The 15,483-nt window shown below is 47.4% G+C and overlaps 1 protein-coding gene across 1 annotated transcript in view; it reads left to right on the top strand.

Annotated features, from left to right (window-relative positions):
- Nucleotides 1–15,483, top strand: part of ADSL (adenylosuccinate lyase) — a 158,780-nt gene that overhangs the window by 32,838 nt on the left and 110,459 nt on the right. The gene's annotated exons all lie outside the window — the stretch shown is intronic.

Genomic DNA, 15,483 nt, shown 5'->3' with positions numbered 1-15,483 from the left:
TCCAAGGGAAAGGACTCGTCCTTACCCCAGTCCAAACCAAACAGACCTCAGCAACGAAAAATACAATCGAGGTTTCGGTTCTTTCGGTCCTCAGCCAAGTCCCGTTCCTCCACGTCCAACAGGTCAGAGAAGGGCCAGGGGAACTCTTCGGCATGGCGGTCTAAGTCACGTCCTACAAAGACCGCCGGAGGAACCGCCTCCAAGGCGGCCTCCTCATGACTTTCGGCCTCACCAAACCGCGTCCTCGGTCGGTGGCAGGCTCCCCCGCTTTTGCGACGCCTGGCGGGCACATGTCCAAAACCGATGGGTGAGAGACATTCCGTCTCACGGTTACAGGATAGAGCTCAGCTCTCGTCCTCCGACTCGTTTCTTCAGATGGAGTTGTGATCCCCGTTCCGCTTCAAGAACGTGATCGCGGTCTTTACTCCAACTTGTTCGGGGTACCAAAAAAGGACGGATCATCAGAGATAGTGAAGCTTCCGCTGGACAAACAGCGTTCGCTGCAGACAGGGGTGCACTTTCTCCTTCGGGCCCAGTCTCACCCCTTGAGGCGCCTCACGCGCTTCCTAGGGAAGATGGTGGCAGCAATGGAGGCAGTTCCCTTTGCGCAGTTTCATCTGCGTCCACTCCAATGGCACATTCTCCGCAAATGGGACAGGAGGTCGACGTCCCTAGACAGGAACGTCTCTCTTTCACTGGCAGACAAAACCTCTCCTCAGTGGTGGCTTCTTCCCACTTCTTTGTCGAAAGAAAAATCCTTCTTGCTCCCATCCTGGGCTATGGTCACGACGGACGAGAGTCTGTCAGGGTGGACAGCGGTCTTCCTCCACCACAGGTCTCAGGGAACCTGGACTCCGACAGAGTCCTCCCTTCAGATCAATGTTCTGGAGATAAGGGCAGTGTAGCTAGCCCTAAAGGCGTTCCAGCGGTGGCTGGACGGCAGGCAGATCCGGATACAGTCGGACGACGCCACGGCGGTCGCGTACATCAACCACCAGCACAGAGCGCTGGCGGCGGACGCATCAATTCAGGACTGGTCGCAATTTCGACTGCCTTATGTATTTCCTCCTCTGGCGCTGCTGCCCAGAGTGTTCCTCAAGATCGGGTCCGACTGCCGCCGCGCCATCCTCGTCGCTCCAGACTGGCCGAGGAGGTAGTGATACCTGGATCTGTGGCACCTCACGGTGGGTCGACCGTGGGCACTCCCGGACCGACCAGACTTGCTGTCTCAATGGCCATTTTCCATCTGAATTCTGCGGCCTTCAACCTGACTGGGTGGCCATTGAGTCCTGGCTCTTAGCGTTCTCAGAGTTATCTCTATCACGCCTTTCGCAGAAGGTGGTCTTCCTAGTGGCAGGCACATCACTTCGGAGAGTGTCTGAGCTAGCAGCGCTGTCATGCAAAGCCCCCTTCCTGGTGTTTCGCCAGGATGAGGTGGTTCTGCGTCCGGTCCCGGAATTCCTACTTAAGGTGGTATCCCCCTTTTCTTCTCAATCAGGATATCTCCTTACCTTCTTTTGGCTCTCATCCAGTTCAGAATTGTGAAAAGCATTGCACTTGTTAGATCTCGGGAGAGCACTCCGGCTCTTCTTTTCGCACACTGCGCCCCTGCGCCGTTCTGATGCGCTTTTTGTCCTTGTCACTGGCCGGCGTAAGGGGTCGCAGGCTTCCAAGTCAACCTTGGCTCGGTGGATCAAGGAACTTATACTTGAAGCCTACCGTTCTTCTGGGCTTCCGATTCCTTTAGAGCTGAAAGACCATTCTACCAGAGCCGCAGGTGCATCCTGGGCATTGCGTCACCAGGCTACGGCTCAGCAGGTGTGTCAGCACTACCTGGTCGAGTCTGCACACTTTCACGAAACACTATCAGGTTCATGCCTATGCTGCGGCAGATGCCAGCCTAGGTAGGCGAGTCCTTCAGGAGGCGGTTGCTCACCTGTAAGAGAGGGCCGTTTTTTCGGCTCTTTTTATCGAGGTATTATTTTACCCACCCAGGGACTGCTTTTGGACATCCCAATTGTCTGGGTCTCCCAATGGAGCGACGAAGAAGAAGGGAATTTTGTTTACTTACCGTAAATTCCTTTTCTTCTAGCTCCTATTGGCAGACCCAGCACCCGCCCCTGTTCCCTTCGGGCTGTTGTTCTTTTGTGTACACATGTTGTTCATGTTGAAGGGTTCTTTTGGTTCATGATTTCAGTTCTCCGAACATCCTTCGGATTGAATTTACCTTAGACCAATTTATAAGTTCCTCCTTCCTGCTTTGGCACCAAAACTGATGGGCCCGTGATGCACGGGAGGGTGTATAGGCAGAGGGGAGGGGTTACACTTTTTAAAGTGTAATACTTTGTGTGGCCTCCGGAGGCAGTAGCTATACACCCAATTGTCTGGGTCTCCCAATAGGAGCTAGAAGAAAAGGAATTTACGGTAAGTAAACAAAATTCCCTTCTTTTCTTTTTTTTTCGTGACATATTGTACTTTACATTAGTGGTAAATTTAGATCAATATTAAGTGTTTATTTGTGAAAATGACGGAATTTTGTTGAAAATGTCGCAATTTTCAAACTTTGAATTATGTCCTTATCCCCTTTACCACCCCCCCCCGCGTTCACGATGCGCTATTTTTTACATGATTTTTTGATTGCTTTTTATTCAATTTTTTTGTGTCAGTACGATGAAAAAGCGACATTGTGCATACAGAATTTATATTGGTGAATCATGTTTCCATGATTTTAGTGCTTTTTTTTTTTTTTTTTTTTTTTTTTTTTTTTTTTTTTTAGAAACTTTTTCACTTTGTTCCACTATGGGACATTAATATTTTTTTTACTTGGATAACTGGTCTTCTGCTCTGCTGTACTTGTGTACTGTAGTGTAGGAGACCTGTCAGTGGTTCACTGACAAAAAGGAGACAGTGGCACACTGCAGTGTTAAGATAAAGTGGTTACGGAAAGTATTCAGACCCCTTTAAGTTTTTCACTCTTTGTTTCATTGCAGCCATTTGGTAAATTCAAAAAAGTTCAGTTTGTTTCTCATTAAGTACACTCTGCACCCCATCCCCCATCTTCACAGAAAAAAACAGCAATGTAGAAATTTCTGCTAATTTATTAAACAAGAAAGACTGAACTATCACATGGTCATAAGTATTCAGCCCCTTTGCTCAGTATTGAGTAGTGTGATACCAATGTGATATGACTGAAGTTTGAATGTGATTAGATAGGGATCATAATCAAAAGATAGCAGTGATCCCAGATATTATTTGACCTATCAATAATTCAGTATCAAAGAGATGTCCTCTGGATAACCAATTTCACTATGATGACCAAAGAATACATGTCAAACAGGTCTTGAAGCAGTTTCAAGATAATGGGGAAGTCACATTTACAGTTCCACTTACCGGAAACTTGTGGTTGGCTTAAAGACAGGTTTAAGGAAGCTTGCATATGAAATTTACGGCTCATTGCAATATTTCACTAACACTATGGTCAACTGTGGTCGGTCAGTTGTCAACTGGCAGGATGTACAAGAGAATGTGCAGGAAGCTGCTGGTGCCCACAGCAGTTTGTGGTCAAGTTACATGAACATGACTCAGCTGTCACATGCTGGTGACCATTTAAACACAACCTACAAAGTTTTCCTATAAAATTACACCGGACTCACTTAATGTTAGGGAAACCTTCCAGGACATTGAAGTGTACGTACGCACTGTTCCTGTGATGCAAGATGCCATGTTGTTTCCTTATCATTAAATCGAGTTCCCTCCGATGTGAAAGGATTGCTACAACAAACGGTAATGTTGATGCAGATTTCTGTTATTGTATAAGATTCTATGACTATAGTTCTAAATGCCTATGTACCATTAACTATTCATGTGCTATTAAAATAAATAGTATCTTGCTATAAAGAATATTAGTATTCGTGCCTGATTAGGATATCAGTGAGCGCTTCATAAGTACGGGCTTTCAGCCCCCTTTTTAGTAGAATTTAGCAAGACATAAATTGGCGTAGTCGGCAGGATTACTTCTATAAGAAGTAATTAAACTAATTTTTGTAATTTAGAAATTAAAAACATATATTTGGCAAATTTCCAGATATTTTTTTTTTTAAATCTTTTTGCATAGTGTGAAAATGTTCAGAAAACGTAAGGATAATGTTAAGGAGGTTGTTGTGGAGATCCCGAGCTGGATTGAGGCTCCCTACAATCTTATAGCACATGAATTGGTCAATTGTGGATTGGCAGAACAATGGCAGAATAAGCTCAAGGGTTGTGAAGCTACTGATGTTGTGAATGTACTCAGTGGTGCCCCTGTGAAAGCAGGTGATGTAGTGTCTTGTGGATTGGCAGAACAATGGCAGGACAAGCTTATGGGTAGTGAAGCTACTGATGTTGTGAATGTACTCAGTGGTGCCCCTGTGAAAGCAGGTGATGTAGCGTCTTGTGAATTGGCAGAACAATGGCAGGATAAGCTTAAGGGTAGTGAAGCTACTGATGTTGTGAATGTACTCAGTAGTGCCCCTGTGAAAACAGGTGATGTAGTGTCTTTAGGACGGCGCATCTGGATTTTGGCAAGTGCATATAGTGTAATGCATGAGCGTAATCTAAAGATGCAGAAGAAAAGTTCCCAGATTGAACAAAAGATGATAGAATTAGGTGGCCTGAAAACAGTTCTGGAAAGTAATACCAGACTGTTGAAGGATAAATTGGAACATTATCAGAATGTGGCAGAAAAAGCTGCCATAAAAATTGCTCAAAATAAGTACAAGAAAAGAAGAGGAAAAGTAAATAAAACCAAAGTACATAAAAGTATCGTCTCAGCTTCTATAAACTGGGATCCTGATACTTGGGATGGGGATGTGTGGGATTCATCTTCATCATCTGATGAGGAGGATTACCATAAAGGGAAGATTCAGGCTAATCCAGTAAGGAGGTGCCTAGAGAGGACAGAGAATGAGATCATCCGGGAACATGTCCGGGATGGTCAGGGGAATCTGCAATATGACAAAGATGTTAATGCCATCACAAATGAGAGAACGATTCCTCATGTAAAAAATCGAGTAACCATTGAAGATTACTCTCAGGGAGAAGTTGATAGCATTTTAACACAGTTTAGACAAAAACCAGGAGAAGGAGAAATTCCCTGGTTGGTCAGAGTGCACGATTTCGGAGGAGGTGGAGTGCACTTTGACGCCGGAGACGTGGCAAAATTTGTCACCATGTCTCAGGACCCAGTAATTCAGAGATCAATAAAAAATTATTTTGTTCATCATAATGAGCATGGCACTCAAAACTTAATCATGATCTTAGCCCATGCTTTTCTGGACAAATATCCATCAGAAGCAGACTTTCCTATCAATGATAAACCTTGGTATACCTTAAAAGATGGTATGGAAAGGCTGAAGGAAGAAGCAATGAGGAATGCTCTTCCTCTTTTGGGAATGGATGATGATTATCTCCAGTACCCATTGAAAGCCAGCATAAGAAATAGGCTGGTTAAACATGCTCCTCCAGCATACAAAACAGTTATTTTAACCTTAACTGTAGCGCTGACTGGAGAATCAATCGGTGTAGTTCTAGGGAGGATGAGGGAGTTACAGGAAGACATTGAAGGGATTATTCAATCTACCAAGACCACTGTATTTCATGTCGATGCTCATGTCCCTACTAACTCACTTGAACGTTTGTTTAATTCAGAAGCAGATAAAGCAGCAGCCATCAGACAAATCAGTCCAACAGTTGACAAGGAAAAAAGGGGCATGGTTGCAAGGTACAGCTGTTTGGGCACACCAGAACGAGCGACACCTTATTCCGCAGGTTTAGACCTCAGTACATTGGAAACTGTCATGGTACCCCCAGGTAAGGTAAAACCAATTTCAACAGGATTGGGTTGCCAGATACCAAAGGATCATTATGGTCAAATAGCCACTCCTAGTTTAGTGTTAAAAGGAGCCATAGTGGTGGGAGGGGTAATAGATGCAGATTATCAGGGAGAAATCAAGGTACTGATGCTAAATTTTGGAAATGAACCTTTGATCTTGATGAAACACCAGAAGGTGGCTCAGGTGTTGATAATTCTAATAAACTTGTCTGAAATAAGAGAAGGAACTGCCCCGGCAGAATTAACAATACGGGGTACTAAAGGTTTTGGATCCTCTAATATTAAAAATGTAGGAGCAAAAATATGGATTCAAAACCTCCAAGGACCGCCCTCAGAGACAGAGGTAATAGCGGTCGGAAAAGATCGTACTCTCCTGATAATGAGACCAGGAGTGGAGAAGTGGGAATATGTCCCACAAGAAAAATGTTATTTACGAGAATAATAGTGTATCTTTATTTGCAGAAGGTGTGGTAAATAAGCGGAATCCATGGTATCGGTTACTGGGAAGAGCTCGATAGTGATGAGATGGAGAAATTCCTGTGTTTGATGTTTGCCTCTCTGGTCGTTGGATGGACAAGTCTACATCAGGAGGAACCTGTGGCGAATGAATTTCTGATGCACCATCACATTTTCAACACACAGATTGCTGGATCTGTACACATTCTTCGGTTACAGCCACCAGTATCCCTTATCTGGATGTCCCGGTATCGATGGAGGAAATCTTAAAGTAGAAAAGTTGTTCTGATCATCTTGCTGATAAAGACACTCGAAGTGTTCGTCTATAGAATACTACAGTACCCATTTCCATAGTGGGATGGATCAATCTTCCATGGTGGCAAGGCAATTTGAATGCAACAGTCACCAATTTGCAATATCTGGCTTTTAAGGGAGGAATTTGGGTACTAAGAAATAAGACTGGACTGACTAACCTGGAATTCATCCCTATGGGGAATATAAAAATAAGTTTTCTTCGGCGCTCCATTGGGAGACCCAGACGATTGGGTGTATAGCTACTGCCTCCGGAGGCCACACAAAGCATTACACTAAAAAGTGTAAGGCCCCTCCCCTTCTGGCTATACACCCCCAGTGGGATCACTGGCTCACCAGTTTTCTGCTTTGTGCGAAGGAGGTCAGACATCCACGCATAGCTCCACTGTTTTTAGTCAGCAGCAGCTGCTGACTATGTCGGATGGAAGAAAAGTGGGCCCATATGGGGCCCCCAGCATGCTCCCTTCTCACCCCACTTGCGGTTTGTAAGGTTGAGGTACCCATTGCGGGTACGGAGGCTGGAGCCCACATGCTGCTTTCCTTCCCCATCCCCCTGAGGGCTCTGGTGAAGTGGGATCTTACAGGTCTCCAGGCACTGAGACCGGGCTCCATCCACAGACCCAGAGAACCTGCTGGATATGGAGCTGAGTATCGTCAGGGACAGGCCCTGCTACATTAAGGTACTCTGTGTCCCCGGGCAAGCGCGCACACACACACCAGCATTGCTGGGAGTGTTAGTGCGCCGGGGGTAACAGCGCGGTGCGCTCGTGCTATTATTCACTGCAGCTTAGCTGAGTGAATTTATGTATTGGGAACTGCCGCGCCGGCCGCTGCTGGGTGTTTTTTACATTGTGGCGCGGCTGGGACTTGTGGTGCGCCGGGGACTTTCGCGCGGGCCGTGCACATGGACGGCCGCGCTTATTACTCGAGTCCCCGGCTTTGCGGCCTAGTTTTCGTTTCGTTCCCGCCTCCAGCCCTGCCAGTCAGGGGAGAGGCGGGACGCTGTATAGACAGTCAGCACAGAGGGCTGGAGTCTGCTTTGCATTCTCCAGCCCCCTTCACTGGACACAGTGGGACGCCAGTTTCCCGCTCTTGTCTGGGGCACGCCCACGGCCCGCCCCTCGTCACACGAGCTGGAGAAGGACGCCGGCAGCCATTCCTGCACGCAGTCCGAGCTGGGGAACGGAGACATGCTCTGGGCAACCAACACAGGGCTCTGGCGACCACATACCCGCGTTATAGGCGGGCGGTAAGCAGCACCTGAAGTGCTGACCCCACTAAATACCGCAGTGTCCATTTGTATTTGATGCTTGTATACTATACACTGCACTGTAGGTCGCTATCTTTGGCTATATGCCCTCCTAGATGGCGAGATAACAGCAGCAGAAAAGCAAGGGTGCTAAGGCACAGGTTTTCTAGGCTGCTTGTATTGCACGTGCTGAAGTGTTCATTTGTACTTATGCTTGTATGTTATACATTGCACTGTACTGTCGCTACTCTTGGCAGTATGCTCCTAGATGGCTGGACAACAGCAGCAAAAAAGCAAGGGTGCCAAGGCACAGGCTTTCTATGCTGCTTGTATTGCATGTGCTGAAGTGTTTATGCTTGTATGCTATACATTGCATAGATGGATTGAATACAGCGGCAAAAAAGCAACAAGGCTTCCTATGCTGTTTTTCCTGCATGTGATACTGTTCCACCGGCAGGTTCCACTGACCCCCATTGTGTGCAAGCTCCCCTGTAGCACTTGGTCAGCCGGGGTCTCTCCTAGAGGTGGCCAAAGGAACCATCCGTGAACCCTGTCCAGGGACAGGGACGGAGTTGCAGTTTTGGCGGATGGATTGTCATGGGATAGAGACTTGGCAGTCCGGACAGGCCATGGGCAATCTTGATTAATGCTCCCTGACCACCCTCATTTGGAACGTAATCAGTGCTCCGGGGGGGTCCCAGGCATTCCAGGGTGAAGGCTCTGACACGGACGGCAGTCCCAGACAGCCTAAGCTAGCTCGCTGGGTGCGGCGCTCGGCTTCATCACTGGTCAAGGTCCCAGCAGGAGGACTCTCTGTATGATGAGGCAGACGTAGCTGATCAGGGCTTTGGTTCTGACACCGCTCTCAATCCGGATACACCGGATGGTGACGCCATAGTGAAGGATCTTATAGCGTCCATCAATGGAATGTTGGATATTTCTCCCTCAGCTCCCCCATTGGAGGAGTCAGCTTCACAGCAGGAAGAAATCCTTTTTCAGTACTCATGCGTATATTGCATATTTTTCTGGCGCTGACTTCAGAGAAGCAGTTCAGAAACACCACGCTTACCAGATAAGCGTTTTCTCCAAACGTTTTAAGGATACACGTTATCCCTTTCACCTGACGTGGTAAAGCGCTAGACCCAGGGTCCAAAGGTGGATCCCCCAATCTCCAGGCTTGCGGCTAGATCCATAGTTGCAGTGGAGATGGGACTTCACTTAAAGATGCCATTGACAGACAGATGGACCTCTGGTTGCAATCTGTCTGTGAAGCTATCAGCGTGTCGGTTGCTCCGGCATTCGCAGCCGTATGGGCACTCTAACCTATTTCAGCTGGGCTTGCGCAGCTGGTCTTGAGCACATGTATATCTGTGCCGCAGGTGGTGTCCTTAACCTCGCAATGTCTGCATTGCGACTTACCCTAGTAATGCTGTCCTGGAGGGACAGTCGAGGTTGGTCCTTCCCAGGCTCGGGCAGGTCCCAATTGTCCTCGTCCAAAAGGGCTCAAAAGGCTCAGAGGGGCTCAGATTCCGGCCGGGCTCAATCACGCCCAAGGAAGGCAGCAGGAGGAACCGCTACCAAGGCGGTCTCCTCATTACTGTCAGCTCTCTCTCTCCGCATCCGCGGTTGGTGGCAGAATCTCCCGCTTGGGGACATTTCGCTGCCACAGGTCACAGACCGGTGGGTGAGAGACATTTTGTCTCACGTGTACAGGATAGAGCTCTGTTCTCGTCCTCCGACGCGATTCTTCAGCACTTCCCCCCCCTCCCCCATCCGAGCCGATGCTCTTCTGCAGGCAGAAGAAGTGGTAATCCCTGTTCCTCTTCAGGAACAAGACACGGTTTTTTCCTCCCATCTGATTGGGGTGCCAAAAAAGGGGTGGCTCTTTCCGTTCCGTTCTGGACCTAACACTGCTCACAAGCACGTGAAGGCCAGGCGGTTCCGGATGTAACCCTCCGCTCCGTCATTGCCTCAATGTCGCAAGGAGGTTTCCTAGCATCAATAGACATCAGGATGCTTATCTCCACGTGCCGATTGCTCCAGAGCACCAGCGTTTGCTACGTTTTCGTTATTGAAGACGGGCATCTTCAGTGCGTAGCCCTGCCCTTCGGTCTGGCGACAGCCCTACGGGTTTTCACCAAGTTCAGAGCAGCAGTGGGAGCAGTCCGGCACTCTCAGGGTCACTCTGTGATCCTTACTAGGACGATCCACTTGTCAAGGCACCCTCTCAAGAGGCATGCCAACACAGCCTGAACGTGGCGCTGGAGACTCTCCAGAGTTTCGGATGGATCATCAACTTTTCAAGGTTTCAACCCAATCGCCGACATATCTGGGCATGGAGTTTCACACTCTCTCAGCGATAGTGAAGCTTCCGCTGGACAAGCAGCGTTCACTACAGACGGGGGTGCAGTCTCTCCTTCAAGGCCAGTCACACCCCTTAAGACGTCTCATGCAGAGGCAGTCACTTTCGCGCAGTTTCATCTGCGTCCACTTCAATGGGACATGCTTTGCCAATGGGTTGGGGAGTCGACGTCCCTAGACAGGAACGTTTCCCTTCTCAGACGGTCAAGGAGTCCATCCTTCAGATCAATGTTCTGGAACTCTGGGCAGTGTCTCTTGCCCTGCAAGCCTTCCAGCAGTGGCTGGAAGGAAAACAGATCCGAATTCAGTCGGACAATTCCACAGCGGTGGCAGACATCGCCCACCAAGGCGGAACACGCATCGCCAAGCCTACCAGGCAATCCGGCGGATTCTGATGTGGGTGGGGGACAGAGCATCCACCATATCCGCAGTTCACATCCCGGGCGTAGGAAATTGGGAAGCAGACTTCCTCAGTCGCCTGGGTATGGACGCAGGGGAATAGTTTTCTGCACCCAGAATGGTGTCAGGAAATCTGTAGCCGCTGGGGGATGCCGGACGTCGACCTAATGGCGTCTCGGCACAACAACAAGATGGCGCGGTCTCACGAGCAAAGTGCTCTGGCGGCAGGCGCCCTAGTTCAGGATTGGTCGCAGTTCCAGCTACCCTATGTGTTCTTCCTCTGGCACTGTTGCCCAGAGTGCTACGCGAGCTTAGCTCCGCTTGCCGCCGCGCCATCCTCGTCGTCCCAGACTGGCCGAGGAGGTCGTGGTTCCCGGATCTGTGGCATCTCACGGTCGGCCAACCGTGGGCACCCTCAGACCGGCCAGACTTACTGTCCCAAGGGCCGTTTTTTCCACTGAATTCTACGGCCCTGATCCTGACTGTGTGGCCTTCGAGTCCGAGATCCTAGCGTCTTCAGGATTATCTCAAGTCGTCATTGCCACCATGAGACGGGCTAGGCAGCTGACGTCTGCCAAGATCTACCACAAGACGTGGAAGATATTCTTCTCTTAGCACTCTGCTCAGGGAGTGTCTCCCTGGACATTTGCATTGCCTACTTTTCCTTCCTTCCTGCAATCTGGTTTGGGAAAAGGTTTGTCGCTCGGCTCCCTTAACGGACGAGTCCCAGCGCTGTCTGTATTCTTTCAGAATCGCATAGTACGACTTCCTCAGGTATGCACGTTCCTGCAGGGGGTTGGTCACATTGTCCCTCCGTACAAGAGGCCGTTAGACCCATGGGATCTGCACAGGGTACTAATTGCTCTCCAGAAGCCGCCCTTGGGGCCTCTGAGGGATGTTTTTTCACTTTCTCGACTGTCACAGAAAGTGGCCTTTTTGGTAACGGTCACGTCTCTTCAGAGAGTGTCCGAGCTAGCAGCGCGGTCATCCGAAGCTCCTTTCCTGGTGTTTCACCAAGACAAGGTAGTGCTGCGCCTGATTCCGGGGTTTCTCCCTAGGGTGGTATCCTCCTTTCATTTCAGTCAGGATATCTCCTTACCTTCCTTTTTGTCCTCGTCCAGTTCATCGATATGAATTGGATTTGCATTTGTTGGATCTGATGAGAGCGCTCAGAATCTACTTTCCCGCACGGCGCCCCTGCGCCGCGCGGATGCACTCTTTATACTTGTCGCTGGTCAGCGCAAAGGGTCGCAGGCTTCCAAAGCCACCCTGGCTCGATGGATCAAGGAACCAATTCTTGAAGCCTACCGTCCTGCTGGGCTTCCGGTTCCATCAGGGCTAAAGGCCCATTCTACCAGAGCCGTGGGTGCGTCCTGGGCATTACGACACCAGGCTACGGCTCTACAGGTGTGCCAGGCAGCTACCTGGTCGAGTCTGCACACTTTCACCAAACATTATCAGGTGCATGCCTATGCTTCGGCGGACGCCAGCCTAGGGAGTCCTGCAGGCGGCAGTTGCCTCCCCGTAGGGGAGGGCTGTCTTTGCAGCTCTAACATGAGGTATTTCTTTACCCACCCAGGGACAGCTTTTGGACGTCCCAATCGTCTGGGTCTCCCAATGGAGCGCCGAAGAAGAAGGGAATTTTGTTACTTACCGTAAATTCCTTTTCTTCTAGCTCCTATTGGGAGACCCAGCACCCGCCCTGTTGTCCTTCGGGATTTTTGGTTGGTTTTTCGGGTTCACATGTTGTTCATGTTGAATGGTTTTCAGTTCTCCGATGTTTCTTCGGAGTGAATTTGTTTAAACCAGTTATTGGCTTTCCTCCTTCTTGCTTTTGCACTAAAACTGGTGAGCCAGTGATCCCACTGGGGGTGTATAGCCAGAAGGGGAGGGGCCTTACACTTTTTAGTGTAATGCTTTGTGTGGCCTCCGGAGGCAGTAGCTATACACCCAATCGTCTGGGTCTCCCAATAGGAGCTAGAAGAAAAGGAATTTACGGTAAGTAACAAAATTCCCTTCTTGGGACAGCTATAAATACTGTAGATGCTTTTAAACCCAGCTTAGTGGAAAGGACAATTCATGATATGTTATGGCCTTATGCCAATATGTTCATAAATGGGTCTAGTGAAACTTGTAGTAACATATCGGGAAATGTAATGTGTAATGATTCCTTTGAATATCGAGCAAATGCCAAAACACATGATATTCAAGGGAGCTTTTCAGATAATATTGCTTTTTAGTTTTAATATACTGTACAAAAGTAGTGAAAGTGATTATATTTGTGATTCAACGTTTATCTAAACAAACCAAGAAAACAAATTTTGTGGCAAACAATATTTCTTGGTCATGGTATGGTATATTCCGAGTGATCTTCTTCTAGTAGAATACTGATGATGGAAAATAATCCCTGGGCTCAAGGACCAATTGTGATACCAATGTGATATGACTGAAGAATGTGTGATTAGATAGGGATCATAATCAAAAGATAGGAGTGATCCCAGATATTATTTGACCTATCAATAATTCAGTATCAAAGAGATGTCCTTTGGATAACCAATTTCACTATGACCAAAGAATAAGATAATGAGGAAGTCACATTTACAGTTCCACTTACCGGAAACTTGTGGTTGGCTTAAAGACAGGTTTAAGGAAGCTTGCATATGAAATTTACGGCTCATTGCAATATTTCACTAACACTATGGTCAACTGTGGTCGGTCAGTTGTCAACTGGCAGGATGTGCAGGAAATGTGCAGGAAGCTGCTGGTGCCCACAGCAGTTTGTGGTCAAGTTACATGAACATGACTCAGCTGTCACATGCTGGTGACCATTTAAACACAACCTACAAAGTTTTCCTATAAAAATACACCGGACTCGCTTAATGTTAAGGGAAACCTTGCAGGACATTGAAGTGTACGCACTGCTCCTGTGATGCAAGATGCCATGTTTTTTCCTTTATCATTAAATCGAGTTCCCTCCGATGTGAAAGGATTGCTACAACAAATGGTAATGTTGATGCATATTTCTGTTATTGTATAAGATTCTATGACTATAGTTCTAACTGCCTATGTACCATTAACTATTCATGTGCTATTAAAATAAATAGTATCTTGCTATAAAGAATATTAGTATTCGTGCCTGATTAGGATATCAGTGAGCGCTTCGTAAGTACGGGCTTTCAGCCCCCTTTTTAGTAGAATTTAGCAAGACAAGTAGAAGCACTCTTTTGAGCTAGTACAGCCATGAGTGTTCTTGGGAATGATACAACAAGTTTTTCACTCCTGGATTTGGGGATCCTCTGCCATTCTTCCTTGCAGATCCTCTTCAGTTCTGTCAGGTTGGATGGTGAACAGCCATTTTCAGGTCTCTCCAGAGATGCTCAATTGGCTTTAGGTCAGGGCTCTGGATGGGCCGGTCAAGAATGGTCACAGAGTTGTTCTGATGCCACTCTTTTGTTATTTTAGCTGTCTGCTTACGGTCATTGTCTTGTTGGAAGGTGAACCTTCGGCCAAGTATGAGGTCCAGAGCACTCTAGAAAAGGTTTTCTTCCAGGATATCTCTGTACCACATTCATCTTTCCTTGAATTGCAACCCAGTCATCCTGTCCCTGCAGCTGAACCCCCCCCCCCCCCCCATAGCATGATGCTGCCACCACCATGTTTCCTTGTTGGGATTGTATTGGGCAGGTGATGAGCAGTGCCTGTTTTTTTCCACACGTACCACTTAGAATTATTACCAAAAAGTTGTATCTTTGCCTCATCAGACCAGAGAATCTTATTTCTCATAGTCTGGGAGCCCTTCATGGTTTTTTTTGCAACCTGTATGCGGGGTTTCATATGTTTTCCACTGAGGAGAGGCTTCCGTCGGGCCACTCTGCCATAAAGGCTCAACTGGTGGAGGGCTGCAGTGATAGCTGACTTTGTGGAATTTTCTCCCATCTCCCTACTGCATCTCTGGAGCTCAGCCACAGCGATCTTGAGGTTGTTCTTTACCTCTCTCACCAAGGCTCTTCTCCCACGATTGCTCAGTTTGGTTGGTAGGCCAGATCTAGGACGAGTTCTCGTGGTCCCAAACGTCTTCCATGTAAGGATTATGGAGGCCACTGTGCTCTTAGGAACCTTGAGTACTGCAGAAATTATTTTGTAACCTTGGCCAGATCTGCGCATTGCCACAATTCTGTCTCTGAGCTCCTTAGGCAGTTCCTTTTGACCTCATGATTCTCATTTGGTCTGACATGCACTGTGAGCTCTGAGGTCTTATATAGACAGGTGTGTGCCTTTCCAAATTAAGTCCTATCAATTTAATTAAACACAGCTTGACTCCAATGAAGGAGGAGAACCATCTCAAGGAGGACCACAAGGAAATGGACAGCATGTGACTTAAATATGAATGGCCTGAGCAAAGGATCTGAATACTTATGACCATGTGTTATTTCAGTTTTTGTTGTAAAAATTTTTGCTAATTTTTTTTAATTTGTTTTTTTTTTCTGTCAAGATGGGGTGCAGAGTGTACATTAATGAGAAAAAAGGAACGTTTTTGATTTTACCAAATGGCTGCAATGAAACAGAGTGAAAAATGTAAAGGGGTCGGAATACTTTCCTTACCCACTGTATATGGAACAATGAATATAGACATGCGTTACTGCTATGAAAAAACATGTAAAAATACTCAGCACACAAAACTGGCCAGGTTTATGTGAGCCCAACAGCCAGCAGCAAGGCAACCTCATTTTTGTTGGGTCCCTATCAAACTAATGCCTCTCTTTGGGTTAAAAATACCTCCAATTTATGGGTGGACAGGAACCTTTTTTCTATAAATATTATTTTTTTTTTCTTTTAG

This window comes from Anomaloglossus baeobatrachus, chromosome 8 (genome assembly GCF_048569485.1).
Source record: "Anomaloglossus baeobatrachus isolate aAnoBae1 chromosome 8, aAnoBae1.hap1, whole genome shotgun sequence".
Classification (NCBI taxonomy): domain Eukaryota; kingdom Metazoa; phylum Chordata; class Amphibia; order Anura; family Aromobatidae; genus Anomaloglossus; species Anomaloglossus baeobatrachus.
Note: the sequence above shows the minus strand (reverse complement) of the source record. Positions and strands in the feature narration are given on the sequence as shown.